This window comes from Urocitellus parryii, chromosome 2, assembly GCF_045843805.1.
Source record: "Urocitellus parryii isolate mUroPar1 chromosome 2, mUroPar1.hap1, whole genome shotgun sequence".
Lineage (NCBI taxonomy): Eukaryota > Metazoa > Chordata > Mammalia > Rodentia > Sciuridae > Urocitellus > Urocitellus parryii.
The window spans coordinates 190,887,022-190,904,679 of record NC_135532.1 but is presented as its reverse complement, the minus strand read 5'-3'; the positions used below and the strand labels follow the sequence as shown (position 1 = coordinate 190,904,679).

The 17,658-nt window shown below is 30.8% G+C and overlaps 1 protein-coding gene across 2 annotated transcripts in view; it reads left to right on the top strand.

Moving 5' to 3' along the window:
- The window catches only part of Cadm2 (cell adhesion molecule 2), a 1,008,689-nt gene that overhangs the window by 488,842 nt on the left and 502,189 nt on the right, over positions 1-17,658 (top strand). The gene's annotated exons all lie outside the window — the stretch shown is intronic.

The window sequence follows — 17,658 nt, the reverse complement described above, 5'->3', positions numbered from 1 at the left end:
GGTAGTCTGTGGGTACTCTAAATGGACATCTAATACCTTCTACTTCCATTTGAAATGGTGATGATTCCTCCAAAGGCCAAACTCCAGAGCCATTTTTCTCTGTAAATCAATTTTGCTCTTGACACTACATTTGAGGAGTTGGCTTCTTTGAGGAGTCTGATTGCATACCATTTGTCCCTCTGCTTTCCAGATCACAAACATCTCTGTTTGCCTCTTTATTCATCTGTCTTCTCTGCTTCTTCTCATACTGAAGGAACCTTGTCTTTTTAGAATATTACTTGTCTTTCTTCATGGGGTTCAAGAATCAAGCCTTTTGATACTTTAAAAAAAATTAAAGAATTTAGGATATTAAATCATAGACTTAAAGTTTTTTTCTTTTTTTTTAATGAAAAACTGATGATATTTTGTCAAATTTTCAGTTCTTTCTAGGGGTTCTAGGGGTCATATTGTTTAAAATATCATTACAAACTATTTTCTTTATCAAATCACTTATTCTGACCAGCATTTTCCATGAGGCCTCGATGACCCAGGTTTCTAAAATTACTTCATATATAAAGATGAGCATTATATATAATTTGTGTGTATGTGTGTGTGCGTGTGTGTATATGTATATATATATATATATATATATATATATATATATATATATATATAGAGAGAGAGAGAGAGAGAGAGAGAGAGAGAGAGAGGAAGGAGAGAGAGAGAGAGAGAGGTGTTAGAAAAAACATCTGCGGTTACCAGTTAGTAAGAAGCATCACTAGATTTAACACATGCTCATCTTTTTTGGGGTCAGGCTGTGATTCATCTTGTGTATATACTCTAGGAGTGATAACATCATTAGACATGTGGAGAATTATATTTTATTTTCCTTGACTCTCTTAGATCACATCAACAGAACAAGAATTCATATATCATTTCCACTAAGTGTGGAGTGAGCAATTGTTCTTTCAAAACTTATTTTGGTTTTACCATTCACTGTGTCAGGGTTTGTATAATGAAGAGAAGGGTAATTAGTGAAGAAGAGGTGGTTCTGTTTTTTACAGTTTTTGTGCATATATGTTCAAACTTCTTTGATACCTTTTTAATAATAAGCTTTAACATAATTATATGAGATGTATTATCTGTGTTTTTTCCAAGACAGGAAGGGAATATTAAAAAAAATAAACAAAAACAACAACAAATGAGTCATCACTCATCTTTACATTTATCCCCAGTTTTTCTTAATTTACTCGTTAAAGGTCAAATTAATGATACTGAAGGTAGGTTACTGTGCTATTTCTGTGAGATTACCTTTCAGTTATAGAACTGGAGGTTGAAAAGTAGTAGAGGACCAAGGACAAGGTAGTTTTATTTCTATAGAGGCCAAGAAATAAAAGCCATTGCCACGCGCAGTCACAAACCCTGAGGTTAAATCTAGTGATTCCTCTTACTAATTGGTAACTACAGATATTTTTTTTTCCTAACCTCTTTCTCTGTATATACACATTACACACACACACACACACACACACACACACACACACAGAAGATGTTAGCTTTTTGTTATTGTGACCAAAATACCCACAACAACAATTTTGAAGAGGAAATATTTATTTGGTTATGTTTTCTCAGAGCTTTGTTTCATAGTCTCTGGCTCCATTGCTCTATGACCTAGGTGAGGTGAAGCATTGTGGCAGAAGTACATGGTGAAGGAAAGGCATTCATCTCTTGGTAGCTAGGAAACAGAGAGGGAGGGAAGGAAGAAAAAGAGAAGGATGGGGGAGGGGAAGACACACCAGATAAATATAAACCCCAAAGGTACTCTCCCAGTGACCTACTTTATCCATCTGTGTCCCATCAGCCTATAGTTCCAAGTCACATAGTCCATTCAAATTAGCAGAGATTTATTAGGGTACAGCCCTTAAAATCTAATCATTTCATCTTTGAAAATTTCTACACTATTACTAGAGCTTTGGATGTACATCTCATATACAATCCAGAATGCACAGGTAGATATTGATTTTGATCATTATTTTCTGGAATTGTGGAAGTTTGGTAAATCTAGAGTAGATTTCTTCAGGATATGCTGGACAGCCCAGGAAGGATTGTGGTCCATGTCCAAAGACCGTTTGCTGTAGAATTCTTTCTTGCTCAGGGCATGTGAGTCTTTTTTTGATAAAGTCTTTCAACTGATAGGACGTAGTTCACACATATTGTGGAAGGTATTCTGCATTACTCCAAGTCCACTTATTTAAATGTTAACCTCACCTAAAAGCACCTTTGCAAAAAACATCAGAATAATGTATGACCTAATGTCTGAGCATTGCAACCCAGCTAAGTTGCCACATTCAGTTGAACACTGGATGTTAACATACTCTTATGAATATTTCACATATTTACGTTAAAACACGTTTCAAATGGTTAACTTCATAGTACAAATATCATAATGTCTATTATTTACAAAGTGACAGAATAATATTGCAAACAGAATTATATGTATATGTGCATGATGACACCCACTTAGAGGGATGCTATATGGACTCAATGGGGGGTGTTGCATAAAGTACTTAACATGATGTTGGAAAATTTTATAAACTCAATATTTTATACATTGTTGTTATTGTAGAAAATATAACTGAGTCCACAGATGACATGTAGGTACATGTAACCTCCTTCCCAGTCAAGAAAGTATTTCTACTTGTTAATAACCTTAAATGGCAGACTCACCAAGGAAAGAATTTACAGATGTGGCTTCCAGAACATCAAAACAACAAGTAGTTGGTAAAACCATAATACTTGAGATTGAGAAAACAAATCTACTTGCAAAGAGAAAGTAGGCCAGGGGAATGCTGGTGAAATAAATGAATTGGGCATTTTTCTTTTCCTGCAAACATTTTTCTAATGTTTTGTGGATTTATATGGGTTAGGCAAAGATATCATATGTTAATGTATTCAATGTTCAATAGAAGTATAAAATTCAAAGAAAGTAGAGTGCAGACTTTTTTGGCTAAGGTCTCCTTTAGTTACCCAAGTACAACTAGAAAATATTGACATGTGCCTGGGCACTGCCTGTTCTCTGTTCTGGCTAGTGTGGACCAGACCTTCAATTTACTCTCTACAGCTCTTTGAATATGACTATATATAGATATAAAATTTAGCACAACACTATATATATATATATATATAGTGTTGTGCTAAATTTTATATCAAACAATAGCATAATTCATTCCATTCCTACAAAAATCTTGAATTATAAAAAAATCATATCAATAGGAAGGAATTCTCCCTTTTGTATTTCTTAGGACTCTTATAATGGTATTTTTGTTTCAATTTAGATACAGTTTTAGAAATTAATTATTACTTATCATATGTGCAGAATAAATATGAATTTTTGTTAAGCTGTTAACAATTTTATATAACTTTGATTCAGATTTTGAAGACTAAACTGATCTATAAATACAGTCTCACCAAATTATTTATAAATATTTTGGTAGTAATAAAATATATTTATCTAATTACTTAGAGTATTCAATTGAGAAAAACAAAATTTAATTTCTAAAATAAATGAAAATTTATATCAGACACTATTTGTTTTACATTTCTAGTACATTACTATTATTTCATTACTTTAATTAATATCTATTGAGAGGGCTTATTATTTTGGAGAGCTGGAAATACTCAAAATATTCAGGTTGGAATGTCTTATATTAATTGCACACAAGTACTTAAAAAGAGAGAAATAACAGAAACCTGAGTTCCTGCCTATCATCTAAGTAAGACAAAATAATGAATCATTGAAGGAAATCTAATTATGCACTACCTCAAATGATTCACCAATTTATTTAGATGTCTGTGATGGTTTTTTTTTTTCCCCAAAAAGTGATTTATTTCAACAGACCTGACAAACTGAAAATAAATTGAATCTGTTGGGTAGAGTTGTATACGTATATTGACATGAAAGTCTACTTAAGGCCTGTTATGAGGAGTTTCTTATACTTCTCTATAAAGTGGGGAAGAGACAGGTATCACAATTTGAACTTTTCTCTTGACATTCAATCACATGCAAATATTTTCGTAGTGTTAAGGTCTGAGTGCTATGGTTTAGCCTCCCCAAGATTTTAAAAAATATACAAATTTTAAAACAGTATATAATATTTTTTCCATTTAAAATTATATTTTGCAAAAATAAATATAGGAGGGTTACAAGAGAACATGTAGGCATGTTAAAGTGAAGAGGGCAGATAAATGAACTCAAGTCTATTTTATTTCTTATTCCCGAGCTTTTCATGTTGCATGCACATTGTCTATAGCAGTCCAAGGCTAGCTATTTGCCAATGCACTACAAAGACAGAAGAGAAAAAGCAAATTCTACAAATCATTCAATATTTTCAAATCTATCCTTCATTTTTCATAATTAATTTTCATATACACAGTAAAGTTTTATTTTTATTGCATTGGCTGGAAAATGATTTAGATTCCCAAAATAATTTACACGTGCTTTTCATTCCTGTATCCTTTAAAAATACACTATGCTCATTTTATCTAATATCAGTCTATTTATCTATCTTTAAACACACTAATAAGATTTGAAGAGTTTTACTATATTTTTGTAGTAATTGAGATTTTAGATACCTACTCATATAAGCATGCACACACAAAACACCCCCATGCACATTCTGGGTTGTCACAACTATTCTAACAGATTATGATTTTCTCTATTACAGAGAGGAAATGTCCATATAGAGAACTTCTTTAATGACACTCTATTTTTGGCTCATGCGGTTTGCAGTATGTTACATTGGACAGAAGATTAGTAGCTTGATTAGTTAAGACTTTTGCCTGAAGGCATAACCATTAGGTATGTGTTTCTCAAGCCTCAAGAGGAAAGAATACCACATTGTCAAAAAACCATCCATTTCTTTTCTCTTAATGACTACAAAACTTTAAAAGTTTGCTTGTCAGTGCTTAACTGGGTGTCTTTCTTTTTCATTCTTTTTTAAAATTCATTTTACACAGCAGTATTAGTTATTTATAGACAATTCTTTTTTAATAGTCCTTTACTTCAACACTTGGCTTGTCAGCAAGACATATCTAAGAAAGGGAGAGATTTAAGGAGAAGATAAATATGAAAAAGTGTGTTAAAATTCTTAGAAGTGGAACTAAATACTGAGAAGTGTAACTAAAGTAGTTCACATTATGTATAGCATTGTTCATAGATTATGGAAGAATAGAATACACCCTCAACCCACGTATGCATTCTTATTCTTTTCCTGTTTTTCACGAAGCTTACATTTCAAGAGATAAAAGATAATAAAAGAATGAGATGCTGTTGTTCAGTGTTAAGTATATGATGATAATATGAGAAAAAGAATGAGATAGATTCAGTCAGGCTGATTTTCTGAAGCATATGAACTTCTGAAACAGTTCTTTTGAAAATTTCTTCATTATCTAGATATTGCACTGAATCTTCCTTTTACCTTCTTCAGGGATGCTGAAAGAACTCTGGACTTTGTGTACAGTCAACAGGTCAGATTGTCTGACCCTGAATAATATAATAGGAACTCCAGCTGTCCGTTTTCTCATAAATCAATCCAGTAGAGGTTTGCAGTAAAGTATTTGCTATTTTAAGTTTTTAGTTTTTAAGAACCATAGTTTCAAAACTTATTATTAGCAGTGTATTAGTATTTTTGTGACTGTGACCAAAATATCTAACAAGAGCAATTTAGAGAACCAAGAGTTTATTTGGGGCTCACAGTTTTAGAGGTCTCAGTACATGGTCAGCCAACTCCATTACTCTGGGCCTGTGGTGAGACAGAATGTCATGGAAGAAAGATGGAGAAAAGCTACTCATCCCATGGCAGCAGGAAAGCAGAGACAGAGAGCGAGAGAGAAAATGCCAGGGACAGACAAATTCCAAGGCTGACTAATGAGTGACCTACTTCCTCCAACTGGTTCACTCTCTGTAGTTCATTTAGCTATCAGTGGATTAATTCAGCAAATGGATTAATTCACTGATGAAATCAAAGCCCTAATCTTTGCCTAAAAGTCCCACTCTGAACCTTACTGAATTGATGACTATGTTTCCCACACATGAGCTCTTCACAACATTCCATATCTAAACCATAACAAGCAAGGTACCGTACTTTGAGATAAGAGCATACATTTAAAAATAATTTTTTGAACCCCAGTGTAGGTTTTCTAATAATCTTTTTATATCTCCTTTAATTATATGAAAACTTAAAATGAAAGTTTAAGTCAGTATGATAACTTTATAATCATTTCATGGTCATGTAAACCTTTTCTATATCAGTTATGTGAATATCTGCCATGCTTTTGATAAGCCCTTAAACCCTTTGTACAGCATGTTGTATGACAGTCCAAGGTAAAAGTTGAATATGGTTAAAAGTTTTCTTTTTTACATCTATTGACAAACAGTTAAATATCTGTTTAAATATTAAACATTTTAGAATTTCAGCAACATCAACTTCAATAACTCTAACAACAAAGTGTGACATTAAACACTTTTTACTTCCCAAATATGAAAGAAATAAGCCTTCTTATTAATTATTTTATTTAAAAATCTTTGCTCTGTTATCTATTTCTATAATGTGTCTGATAATATGAGTATGGTAACATACTGATTAAATGTGATATTTTTAAATGATAAAGAATTTTATTGGATTAAGTGGCAATAGAATTTGATACTTTATTTCTTCTTCACAATTGGTCAAAAGAATTGACCCCAAATGAAATACAAAAATAGGAACATACTCATTTCCTGGGGTTAGAAGTAACCTAGGGAATGCAATTATTGTAGAAATAATTTTAATAAGGGATGGAATCTATAATGTTTTATTGATTATCTATAATATTTTATTTTCCCAATGTCTTAAAATCTGATAAATTCTAAAGTTGGAGAAACAGGGTGATAGGAAAGTTAGAGAAGGAGTAAAGAGGAGACTGGGAAATTACTAGGAGGAAATTGATTGTAGGAACGAACCAGTGTGCCATGCCTTAAGCTGTGTGTGTCAAATATTTGTCACCCTTTTGGCAACTTCCATAGTGTATGAAGTATTTATCCATTGTAACACGGAGAAGATAACTACTGATTGGAAAAACTTCCATCTAGAGGATCAGCATCAGATGAAATTTACCATAAGGAGTATTAAGTGAAACTCAACCACTTTGCGTGCCTATGACATACTGGGCTGTATTAAGTACTTGATAAAATCCTGACAATAACTGTTCAAAAATAGTACTTGCTCATTCTGATTTTACAGTTGAAAGAAATATAGGTGCAAAGAGATTAAACAGCTTTTATTAAGTTACACAGCAAGAGACTACTGGAGCAAAGGTTCAGCTCCAGATTTGCCAGCTCCCCAAATCTATGTAATTTCATGACAACCTCAATGTATCTCCATCACTGCTTCTCCATTAGATTGCATGTTTGATACCATTCATCTGAAATGTCAGGTTTCTAGCTTGAAATTCATTCTGAAGAAAAGACTTGTCAGAGCTCTCTGTATAACAGATCTGTCCTAATTACTCATCTAAGTGGCGTTACATTAGGCAGTAACTAGCTTCAGGAATCTTTACTGGCAACATGGCTACTAAACTATGGAAGGAAATGATGCATTATATTTTACTTCAAATTCCCCAATTCTGATCCAAGTCCAGTTGAATTTGAAAAGTAAATAAATTAAGTATTTGTTTTGTTATTGGATTTGAAGTCTTGCTATATTTGGTTTACTAGGGATGTTAATATATCTTATGTTAATTTATAAAACATCATATTCAGAGTAGACCTTTAAAAAATAATTCTAGTAAAATCTCATGGCTTTGAACTGAAAGTAATTTAATTACTTTGATAATACAGAACACTATATTACATATAAACTACTACTATTTACTAGAGGAACACATGTTGTTATTTGGTTTACTGTGTATACCCCTATTATTTGCTAGTTTTGACCATATTTTTTACAAAGAAATTTGATTAAATAAATTTTTACTTGTTCCTTTATTACAAATTTAGCTTTCCTGTAAAATCCATAAGTTATTTGTGTTATTTGTCTCATTGTATTTGGTATCAAGATAATGACTATCTAAAACTCCATGGAAAAGACAGCATAATGTGGTAAGGGCATGATTGTATGGATTTATATTCAAACTCAGATATATGTAATTTGTTACTATTAGCAAGTTATCCTATACCTCACATAAGTACCTTTTTTCATATGTTTGTGCTTTAGACTCTTCATCAGCAAAATGGGTAGAATAATTGTGCTAATTCCATGGGGATGATCACAATGATTAAATGAGCTAATACCTCCAGAGAACTTATAAGTGTGACTGTCCTATAATATTAGGAAGGGTTTGTTATTTTTGTTTCAGATATACCAATCATCTATGGGTGGATTGATCATAAACCTATATCCATATCAAATACTTTACAGGATCTCTGTGCAGGATCTAATGGCTAAGGCATTTTGTCTTTGCATTAGAGTAATAATGGCATAGAAAATTTACTACAGGTTATTTATTTGAATGCACTCAGTTATACAATGAGCAAGAGTTAGAAAATTTTTAGGATATATAAATAGAAATATTAAAAATTAAGAACTAGAAATTTCTATTTTATGTTGATATGGTTTATTTTATTTTCACTGTTTTCTCACCATATAAACTATAGTAGTAATTTATATGTAGTATTTTTATCAAAAATGCTCTTTATTTTAACAATGTTTTTATTTTTGCTAAAATACTGTTTTTCTCATAAAACATTAAGTGTTGAATGTTCTCTCACTCAACACAGTTGGATTTTGAGCTTGTTACATCTTTCATCTTAAATTTAATTCCTATATTTGCATACAACAGGAGATAGCAAAGTAGAGATAAGTATAGTTGTGTTTTCAATTTTCAGCTTAGTATTTACCCCTGAATTTTAGATCTGATGATAGATACATTAATATTTACAATGCCATATATAGAGACATACATACATAAGTTGTATATAATAAATATATAATCATGAATATATACTCATTATGTGTGTATATTTATTTGTGGCATAAAATCAATCAAGAATGTTTAGTATTTATATGTGTGATCAAAACTAATCAAAGATCCTACTAAAGTGGCTAAATCATCACCAAGGATCTAGGAATGTGCTCCAATATTGACAGACATGTTATTCTTTCTATTCATATTACTTAAGCCTCTTCAGTGAATGTTACAAGAGTGAATAGATTCTTATTTAAATGAATAACTTTCTTAGTTGGATACAATCTACTAACAGCATGACTATTAAGGGGATGAATAAAAAGACTCGAATGATTTCATTAACAAGTCAGAAAGGGCATTTCGATTTGTTTCCAACTTGGTAAAGCTTTTGTGATTCCTACCCTGAACATTGTGGGTGGGAGGGTGAGAGGTACTGCACTCTAATAATAAAAAGAATTACTATTGAGGTTTCATAAGAAAAGAAAAGGTATAATATCCCCTAGCACAATGTCAAATTCTTTCAAGCATATTTAAATTCTTATGCCAGAATTTCTGTCAGCACAAGATACCAATCAAAGTGAAACTTTCAGTTATCTAAAAGAACTGCAAATTTTCACCCCCTTTCTGCTCTTAAAATATAAATACCCTGATGAACACTCTATTGATGTTATTAGTGTTCTTTGTGAATTGGGAAGAAAGTTTCACTTCAAAAGAAGCCAGAAAGAATTAGAACATACAAAATAATAAACAGAGATCAATAGGACTGTATGTGCTGTTCTTTCTACTGAGCAACATCCTGGGTCACATGTGTCAAAGGGGAGAGTGTTCATGATGATTTGACTCCTTAGCCTACATATTAGGAAGCAAAATATATTGAATTTTAAAATAGATTTTTAAAAAACGTTTTTTAAAAATCTATTTTGAAATTCAATATATTTCTTTTATTCTCAGTTCATAATTTTACGAGTATTGCTTTCCTATAGGTATGGGATATTTTCACAGACCTTCTACCAGGAGGTTCTATAGCAGTGCCTCACTTCCAGCTTGAGAAAAGGAAGTCATTTAAAGTTCCAAGTTCTACATTTCATGAAACAGTTTGAGTTTATTTTGGTTACAGTCATTTTCCTAGGCCTCTGAATAGTCCTTTAAGTGTTTTAGCGAGCTTTTCAGGGATTTTACAGAATAATAAGCTGAATAAGACCATTTCATAACTTCTCTTTTCCTAAGTTGATTTTAAAGTTCTTTGGTCTACCAGTCTGACTTCTTATTCTTGATTGTGATAACTAAATCTATTTTTTCTAAGCACATTCCTGTGATGGATATATGACTAAAATAAGGCAAACTGTAATTTTTAGGAGTTTATATAAAAATCTGTTCAAACATGTGAGGTGAGGTTTAATTTGATATTTTCAAAGAGTACTTAGTAGATTTTTATGGATGGTTCATACTGAGAGAATTCCCTGTCCCATTTATGTTAATTAATATTCATGAAGCACTGTATATAGGACATTATAAACTAGAAAATGCATTTGTATAGTTTTTTAAACATAAAAAATACATAATTTGAATGTATGAAAAATAATACTTGATACTTGAATAGTGTACTTTCATTTGAAAATAGCAAATATCTATTGAGAAAATTTAATATGCTATATATATATATGTATTACTAGCTTTTAATGGCATTTATGGAACTTAAATATCTGAGGAAATTTTAAATAATTATTAAAACATTTCTGTAATCTATACTTAGAATCAAAACACAAACATATTCAATCTTTACTAATAAACTATTACAAAATTGCCCTCTCTGTACCCTTAAGCATAATTTGGATGAAACAAGAAAAACTGTATTCTGCTTTGAAAGTCATGTTTAATTTTTACTAAATTTTAGTAAAATACTTGTAATATGAAGTTTACCATTCTAATTATTTTAAGTGTACAATTCAGTGGCAGTGGCGTTAATTTTAGTCACAATGTTTTGTGACCATCACCACTATATATTTTCAAAAGCTTATTACCCTAAACAGAAACTATGTACCCATCATAAATAAGATACCTTATAATTTTTATGAATTTGTAGATTTTGGATTAGTAAAATTTAACTATGCTGATTTATAAAGTAGTGTAGAAATAATTATAATTTTAAAATTTTACATTTGTATATGCATGTATGTTTGTAGATATGCATACATATGTGTGTATATATTAACAATTTTGATCCATGTGTTGATCATACATTATGTCAGTATATTGGATATTTTAAGAATTAACACAATTTTTTATTACTGGTATACATAATTTTAAATGCATCAACTATACTCATGCATTTTAAAACATTTAATTGGCTGTAGAACATGTAGTCAGATATACACACACACACACATATTTCAGCACATTTCTAATGTCATATCATCTGATGTATGCAGAATAAAATAAAACTTCTTTAAATTTCCATAATATCAAAGAGGAGATAATATATTATATTTGAAACTAATGGTATACTTTTATGTACATGGCATTCTGGCTTTTAAATGTCTTCTCAAATTACTATTTTATAACTCATTGATAGAAGTTACCATTATCTTCTGGCATTGTCTGTTTTAAAACCTCTAAGGCATATAATTTACCAAGAAATTGAGCTACTAAATTTATCTATCTCCTTTTTGTTAGGTTCCACTATTTTTGTTTTTAAACTGTTCAATGCTCTGGAGTTTTTTTCTTTCTTCCATTAGAATATCTGGTCAGAAAATATCTGTGTTTCTCCCTCAATGTTCCAGAGTAGGCTAAAAGAAAATCCAGTTTATACAAAGGTAGAGAATCTCCTTTTACACTTGCAAATTTATTTTAAAAAGTCCCCAGCTACAAACTTCTCCTAGAGGTATTTGAGCTATGTCCTGTAAAGGGTTACTGGATATTATTGTTCATCTCATAAAGCTCCTCAGGCAGCCAACCTGTCAGCACTGAGGTTTTTTTTTAAGTATTTGTGCTGCTTGTGCCCAATATTAACACAAGAATAGCCGTCCTTATAAATTGAAAAATTTTTACTTTATATCAACCTAATATAAATGGATTTCTTAGAATAACATAGCAGTTTAAAGGAAGGTGCTTCAAAGGAAAGGTGTAAATACTCCATTCCCTTTCCCAAATGAATATAAACAAACTTCCATTTTTAAAAATTAAGTTTGTATTTTATATGGAGCTATCAGCACCATTCATGCTAGCAATATATTTTTAGTTTAAGGCTCAGATATGATCCAGTAGAATATTTGCTTTTAACTTCTTCTTTATACATTAAAATAGAAGGTCTGCTTCTTATGACAGTATCATAAAAGCCAAAACCCTGGCTCCTTAGTATCATGAAACCTATAAGAACAATGAGCTTAATTTCAGATTTCAAAACAGCAACTATGATAAATTACATTGGAGCTCTTTATCCTCAATTCTTTTATTGACATCACTGATCCTTTATTAAGCCATTTTTTAAAAATCCAATTAATCTAATTTATAGTCATATGATAGAATTTGAATATTTGACTCATGTTTTATAGAGACAAGAACTCATTGTCCTTTATGTGATTTGTTAATATAATAACACAGCAGTGACTGTATGTAGTTGAACATCCACAAATCCTTGTCAAAAGGTTTAAGATTTAAAGAATAAAACCAACAAAAATAAATGGTGAAGAATCTATTTAAAACATAACTGTAAAAAAATGTCATTTATGATTTAAATGATTATGATTTTAAAAAATCATCATTTATGTTATACAGAATGAAATATTCCATGTGTATTTAGGGCCCTCTGAATAAATAATGAAAATGTACTTCATTATACAATATGTATTTACTAAGAATCTTGTTCTATCACAGGTTAAGAACATAAAGAGGAATCCAATATATAAGGTACACAGTACCTTATATTCACCTGCATAAATTCATAAATATAACATATTTAAAAAGTTAGAATTATTGTCCTGTATTTTAGGAACTAATTACTATGCATTATAAAGAAAAGACATTATAAAGGAAAGACATTCTGACTTTATAATGCTTTGAAATTACCTCTCTATACAAATTAGTGATTGAAAATCAGCCCAAAGCATTGTTAGCTTCCATATCTCATTGTTCGCTACCCTTATTCAGATATAGGCTTCAAATTATCTTTGAAGAACACTAGCATATGATTGATAACTGAAAATCAACCATACCCATAGGAATAAATCAAACACATAAACATCCTGCATGTGCAGTTGGCTGGTTATTTGAGCAACTACATGTAGCAATACCATGTATATATTTCATTTATCCCTAGAATTCAAATTAACAACAGTAAAAACAAAATTAATTGCTTATAAACTACTCCCTTGTCAACATGATTATATTTTACTAAGATGAAAAGTAACCATTTATTGCATTGAATGAAAGCTATAAATTAAAATGCCCTCTGATTCATTTTTTCCTTCTCTAAGAGTCATTACAATAAAAAGAAATAAAAGGTTTTACCCCAGGAGGCATGTTTAACTCTGTGCCTGTGGGTAATTCATTGGAAATTCTGTGATCCTTATGGAAAAAAGATGATGAGTCTGTGGTAATACAAAACCTCATAATGTACTGCTTCAGAATTCAAAAGCTCTGCTACCATGAGGAACAGCACTTCACTTCCAGTACAGTTTATACTTAACGTTAATAATGACCTTCAAAACTTGTTCTTATTTATTACTGCTGAGTTAAGAGCAGAGTAGCAGAGTAGAAGATGACAACAGGTAACTTATTCCCATTTGAAGTAAAACTCTTTTGCTTCTCAGTGAAACATACAATTTATAATGTTTTTTATATTTCAAAGTATTTAAACGATCTAGACATTACCCTACCATCTTCAGAAAATAAGTTCTTGAAAACACTATTCTTTCATCTATAAGAATTATCATTAAAAAGAATGCCACTTTTACTTTAGCAAGGTAGCAGCACGAACAATAAGAAATGGAAACAATTTTTTTAAATCAATAATGAAAATCCCTTAAAATCAAATTATAAGTCTTTTATAATTATATTTACATAAATATGTTTTATTTCTATATTGTAAATGTGTTATAATAGCTTGGGAGGGAAGAACTGCTAATTAATCTAAGTCATAAATGCCTAAATAGATAAAATCTAAATTGTATTACCACTGTTATTTAAATAGTTGTGAAATCTTAACTATTATCAAGGAAAAGCTCTGCTTTCTTTTTCTCCACTTTATGCTATCAAATTGTGTCCTACCAATTGACTACAAGGTAGCAAATGCTTTCTAATAGGTTCTATTAAAAAGGTTTCTAATGGGTTTGATAACCTTATAATGTGTACTTACAATAGTGGGATCAATTAGAAAAAAATTATATATATGTGTGTATATATATGTATATACATACATATTTAAACTTATTTAATGAAGGAAGAGTCTCAATAGGCAGCAAGAACTTCTCTGAGTCCAGATGTTACTGGAAACTAAAGGAATTGATGCCAATAAATGCCTGAATCTCAAAATGAATTTCTGTGGAATATGTTAAATCCAAAGGACTGTAACGTCAAAAGATCTCCTACCACTAATTGTGCAATTTTACTTTTGTAAATAGAACATAAGTGATTTTCATGAAAATAAAATTTCATAAGCAGTCAATACCTTCTATATCATTGAATGAATGTACCATGAGGACAAGTAATCAGTTACTGATTTACAGGCTCAAACCTCTTCTGAAATATCAAAAACTTTTAATTTCCTATTCCTTTCATTTTCACCAATTCTGTGCTTAATTCTTCATTGGCATTAGATCAGTAATCAATACTAGCAGTAAGTGTTGTTTCTAAAATGAATCTGATATTCCCAGTGTGCCAGAGCTATGTTTTAAGAAGTCCTTTCCCCTAAGTTTTAAATGATACAAGACAGATTCTGAATTTTTAAAGGGATATTTGCTAGAATATATAAAACAATGAGCGTGTGAGTGTGTATATGTGTGTGTGCAGGAATGTATGTATATGTTACTGGAATGAAAAGAAGAAGCTATTGGAGAACATGCACTTCTTACCTAGCACAAACTATCTCACAAATGGCATCTTATTTATTTTTTCAATCATCAATGCTAAGGTATAATTTATCCATCAGTTCCCTCCTTCGGTTAGTATTAAGAGTTGTTTCTTTTGCCTCTCCAAATTACACACCCAATTTTGCACTCTATATAACATATCCTTTAATTCCATCCAGTTAAGGCTAACCCTTTTAGAAAAATATTATCCAGAAGCTAATCAATATAACAACTATATCTTACAAATCAGTAGGAGGCAATTTAGGTAGGAATTTATTGAACAACAATGAATGAATGTCATTTTTGTGTATTCATGTAAGGATTCTTTCTTCTGTGAAGGTCATTAAAGGTTACACATGCCATAGTGAGGATAAAGTGAAATCTACTAAGCCTGAGGGTGATGACCTCAAATTCTGCCTCGTTCAAATTCATATTGACAGTGGGATGAAGAAAATAAATCCACATGTAACTTAAATTGGGTCCTCAAGTATTAAAAGGTTTTGTTCTTGTGATTTTTTTTGATAAAGTAGATATAATTTTCATTTATGTTTAAAAAATCTAGGTTACAAGTTTGGCATTTTTTATGATGGGTGCTGAAGCATTGATACCTACATGCAGTAGCCATGACTGTAATTTTTACATATTTGTAGTATAATTTATTTTAAATGCAGTCCTTACTGAACATGATGAGCTGATATAAATGTCAATATTCTTCTTCTATTTCTTTAGTAGTACAAAGTGACATTTGACACAGCATTCGTAATTCAAATATGTAAAATATAATTACAGTGGACACTTATTAACAGACAACATGTTTTTCTGTGAATCACTATTTTTTGAATAATACGGGTATTTATTTAATATTTGCATAGGTAATACATTGAGAATCTTGTGCAATTTCTACTCATGACATATTTGTTTAACAAATGAAATACTTCAGTTTTAGCATTATCATTTTAGCATAATTAATAGCCCAATTTTTTTTTATAAAGAACTGTCATAATTTTGTTTAAGTCCACCTCTAATGCCATTTATGTAACTTGAACTTTTGAACTAAAGGCATTTGTGTTAATCAGTTGTTCACCTCTGTGACCAAAATTCCTAACAAGAACAATTTAAAGGAGGAAAAGTTTATTTCAGTTCATAATTCCAGAGGTTTAGGCCATGGTTGGTCAACTGAGTCCACTGCTCTGGGTCCTAGACGAGGAAGAACATCATGGTGGAATAGCAATCGAGAGAAGCTGCTCAGGACATAGCATCCTGGACACACAGAGAGAAAGGTGATGTGGTCACAAAGTAGATGAACCCTTTCAGGGAATGATCTCAGCAACCTATCCTTTCTTCCATGCCCACCAGTTTACTATTAGCACTTAGTACATTTTGAACTAGGATGAACTGATTTCTAGACTGAATATTCTTGTATATTTGGATATGAGAGATGCCTCATATCCAAGCCATAACACACAACACACAACACACAATAATATAAAGTTCTGTCTTATAAATGATTAAGCAAAAATTTCTCTATTCCTGTGTTGTTAAAGTAATGGAAAGTGGAATTTCTAAAATAAGAGGATTCCTTTATTTATATTACACTGTACCTGAGATCTTGATAACACACTAATTTTATTCTGTACATTTATTAGAAGGTTAATACATTTTTTTACTTTAATTGGCTCATAGGTTAAATATACATTTATGTTTTAAAGTAAATTTTACTTTTGAAAATTAGTAAATATCAATACATAGGTACTAGTAACATAGAAAAAAATTTGAATACTAATGATCTTTCAAAAATTTACATTTTGTATATGAAAATATACTCTAAATGTAGGGGAAAGAAATTAATAAAAAAGAACTTGGTTAATACAAAAATAACCTCATTGTCTTCTTAGAGTGAGTATATGATAAAAACGTTGTATTTATTATTATATTTATCACTGATATCACACATAATATAAATACTTAACAGGTTTCTGCTGCAAATAAATCCTCAATTATCAATTAAATTTATTAGTGAATTTTATAGCACCTTTCATTCCTAGAGCCTTTTGCTTTCTATAAATTAAATATGTTTTCTAATTTAATTCACACATTTGAATAGTTATTGCCATTTCTGGTATGTCCAAGATGGAACAACCCAAATGGTCTAGAATATTTGTCTAAAGTCATAAAATAAAGATTATATGCCTAAGGTCATGGACTCAAGATTTAAACTCAAGTCCTCTGTCTTCAAATTCAAAGTTCTTTGTCTCTTGGGTACAAGTAATTTGTAAACTTCAAAAATTTAAAAATGTTTTTCACTCAAAGTTTAAAGATCTATTAGTACTTTTTTTTTAAAAAAAATTATTGTTGGTTGTCCAAAACATTACATAGTTCTTGACATATCATATTTCACACATTTGATTCAAGTGGGTTATGAACTCCCATTTTTACCCCATATACAGATTGCAGAATCACATCGGTTACACATCCACTGTTTTACATATTGCCATACTAGTGTCTGTTGTATTCTGCTGCCTTTCCTATCCTCTACTATCCCCCCTCCCCGCCCGTCCCCTCCCATCTTCTCTCTCTACTCCCTCTACTGTAATTCATTTCTCCCCCTTCT